Consider the following 3,910-nt stretch of genomic DNA (forward strand, 5'->3'; position numbering starts at 1 on the left):
CCAATTCGTTCAAAGCTGTCTTGCATTCGAGGACTGCTCTAGAGTCAACCACTGGGGAGCTAACAGCATCAATCGCTGCCTGACTGTCTGTACAGACATAGACCTTTCCTCCGGATGTGACTATCTCGGTGGCGGATCTACAGAACTCGGTAATGGCATAGAGTTCAGTCTGGTAAACCGAAGCGAATTTTCCCGTCGGTATACTGACCTCCATGAGAGGAACCTCACAGAAAAATCCTGCTCCAGTGCGACTTTCACGCTTTGAGCCATTAGTGTATCCTACTATCCTACTACACTGTCTACCGGAGGGTATACGCTATTTTCACCAAGCCATAGACTTTTATCCGGTATAATGCAGCTAAAATTATCCTCCAGTGATAACACCGGTCTGATCTGATCAGAAGGCATAGACAGTGTGTTACTTTTTATCATGTTGACAATGGTCAGATGTCCTACAGTTAGTGCCGATACCCACCATCCGTTGCACTGTAGGTTCTTTGACACGTTGAAGGCGGTAGATTTAATGAAAAGGTCCAGTGGCGGTAAAGATCCCAGAGTTGTTCAGCTCCACTAGCAAGGAATCTATCACCATGCACCAAAGTATGGGTGATAAAATTCCGCCTTGTGGGCATCCTCTAGTTACACTTAGACTAAAGCTCGTTCCACACACGTTAGCCTCAACCGTGCGTCCGCTCAACATTTTTACTATCCATCTAACGGCTACTTCTTCCATCTGCCTTGCTTTAGCCGCCTCCTCAATGACATTAAAACCTGTATTATCGAACGCTCCTTCCACATCCATGTAACAACTTAGAGCTACATTACCGTTCTTTAACATGCTCTCTATCTTTTGGGTCATTTGATGAAGGGCCGTGTCAGTAGACTTCCCCATCTGGTAAGCGTGCTGGTTCACATGTAGTGGAAACTTTTTCAGAACTTCCGCTCTGATGTAAAAGTCCAGCAATCTTTCTACCGTCTTCAGCAAGAAGGACGTGAGGCTAATGGGCCGAAAATCTTTCGCTTCACAATGTGCAGCTCTTCCGGGCTTAGGGATGAAGACTACTTTAACCTTTTCCCAGCATTTCGGTACATGGCTTAGCGCTAACGAGCTTCTAAAAATGCATCTCAACCAGCAGATCAGTATGTCAGAGCCTTGCTTCAGGAGTGCTGGGAATACCCCGTCCAACCCAGGAGATTTGAAAGACTGGAATTTATGAATAGCAAAATTGACCTTTCCTTTCTTCGTCATTCTATCTGAAAACCTCCATTCTTTGCGAGTGGGAGCTCTAAAGGTTTCGATCGACGGTACCGTTCCGGGTTGGACACTGCCAGGAAAGTGCGTCTTCAAAAGGTATTCCGCCGTCTCCTCACTATTTTCGGTATAAGTACCATCGGGTTTCAGCAGAGATCCGACTTGAATCGTTGGGTCTTTTGCGAGAATTTTGTGGACTCTGGCAAAAGCTGGGATGGACTTGGCGTCCTCAAAAAACTTAACTTTACTCTTCTCTTTGAGTTCGGCCTGTGCTTGCTTATATTCCCTCAGCAGGGTCCTGTACGTCTCTTTGTTTTTCACCTGGTTTTCCCCTTTTTTGCCTGCCAAATTCCAAGCTTTCCTGAGCTTCCTTTTCCTCTCTTCAAGGTCATCACTCCACAGCGAATTTTTGTACAGAGGTTTAGGTCGGACTAATGGACAGGCCTTTCCTGATAAGTCAGACCACTGAGTTGTTCCCTGAGAAACCTTCTATAAAATTCCCAATCGGTTTTTCTCGGGTTTCTGTACGGTTGTCTTTGCGGAAAGCTACCTCTCAGCTTGAACTTTATCAGCTTGTGATCTGAGTAGGTTTCTTCATCGGTGACTCTCCACGAGTGAATCATTTCTGACATACCCACTGTTGCTAAAGTGACGTCTAAGCTCTCCGATCTCATATCGTTCACATAAGTAGGTTTACGACCTTTGTTGACAACCATCAGATCTGTCGACGCAAGATACTGTAATAGATGTTCCCCCCTTACGTTCACATTTGTGCTACCCCACACGACGTGGTGCGCGTTTGAATCGGCTCCTAACATCAGTGGGATCCCCCGGTCTCTACAGTAATCGACAAGCCTAATCAGAGACGAGCTGGGCGGAGGCGTAAGAGAGTCGTATGGCATATACACTGAGGCCACTAAAAAGTCCCCACCGTCTGACGCCTTTCTGCAAATTCTGACCACTGCTAGATCATCGTCAGTAAACTGGTTCATGACCAGTGCGTTTACATCAGCTGACACATGCACGGCCGCCCTTGGTCTATAACCCATCTTGCAATAGAAAAGGCGGTCATGAAGCTGGCCGAAACCTCGTATTCGTTTACCTTTAACCCAAGGTTCTTGGATGAGGGATATGTTTGTGTGCTCCATTTTTAGACCACGGCAAAAATTATCCGCGGCCTTTATGCAATGTCGCAAGTTGATTTGGGCAAATTTGAGGTCAGTCGCAGTGAAGTTGGACTGCCCACTCTTTGCACCACCGTTCGATTTTTTACTTTTATTCATTGTTTAGTGATCCCTTTCCGTGCGGTGCGGACCCTTCTCTAAAGGTGAGCCCAGCCACCGTGCGGTGATCATCCATAACCTCCGGAGAGGATGGTCTAAACGGTCGACCCTTGCCAGTTACGGATCCACAATGTCCTACAGCAGATGGAGCTGTGGAAGTTTCGATCTTTCGTTTGGCTTTGGATCTCTGTCTTTCTGGTTCAACCATAACTTGACCCAGAATCCAATTTACCTTCTTACCCTGAGCATTAATCGTTTCGAATGATTTCCGGTCGATTCTCATGAAGAATATAGATTTGGTCGCGCCTTTGTTCCTACGGCTGATAATGCGCCAGGATTCTGTATTGATGTTACGGGGCCAGTGCATCCAGTACAAATTCTTTTGGTTTTTTGGTGGGAATGCTCATTACGACACGTACCATCTCGATGGTTACAATATTCGGCACTGTTTCGTTATGCGGTATGACCGTGAGCTTCGAGCTAATTTGTGGAATTCCGGACTCTACAGTCTTGATCAGCCATTGTGCATATGAGTAGTCAGGGCAAATAAGATAAAACCCATCTTTCCCAATGTAGCTGTTGATAAAAAGTAGTACGTATCCCCGATCTGCCATGGCACTTTCTGTTTTCTCACTTAGAAAGAGTCTGATGCTTTCCAAATCGTTGCTCGTTGGGTGTCTTTCAGTCAGGCAGACTTTCAGGTGCAAGGTTTCTTTCGTCACGTCGCTGTAACTGCGATTTTCCTCCACTGTACTTTCCTTCGTGGGAGGCGGATCGGCTTTGTTTTTAACCAAAGCGTTAGTCATGTTCGCCGGTCTCTTTGGTATTGGGTGAGTACTGTTCGGCGTGATGCTGGGGCTTCTAGCTCTTTTAGGGGTACTCTGCTTAGGCATGTCGCTCCTCTTACTAGTAACTTTGACTCTTGATAACATGTCGATCAGCGAAATAGATGACGTCGACGAGCCTTTTGACCTGGCCTGTTTTTTAGTGGAACCACTTCTGTTCCCACCTTTTTTACCAGCTTGTGCACTGCTACTGGGTTCACTCGCAGAGGCATTGCCATTCTTTGGTTTATGCAACTGATTGGTTGTACCCAATTGCTTGGTGCTTTCTGGAACGACGACTACCGATGCCACTTTTCGCGTGTTCGGTTCAATGTAGTTGGGCTTAATACCTGGTTTTATGGTCACATTTATTCCGTCATCCTCCTCGTCGGACAAATTTTGCAGTTCGGCGTTCAGTTCATTATCCGTGAGGTAGTCTAGACCGTCCAAATCCGCTCCCAAAGCCACGTCCAGCAAACCTCCATAAAGTGACATTGTATCACTGGCCTCACTCGAATCACCGTCCATGTCGATATACAATCTGTGGAGAG

The sequence above is a fragment of the Bradysia coprophila genome, unplaced genomic scaffold, assembly GCF_014529535.1.
Source record: "Bradysia coprophila strain Holo2 unplaced genomic scaffold, BU_Bcop_v1 contig_200, whole genome shotgun sequence".
In the NCBI taxonomy this organism is placed as follows: domain Eukaryota; kingdom Metazoa; phylum Arthropoda; class Insecta; order Diptera; family Sciaridae; genus Bradysia; species Bradysia coprophila.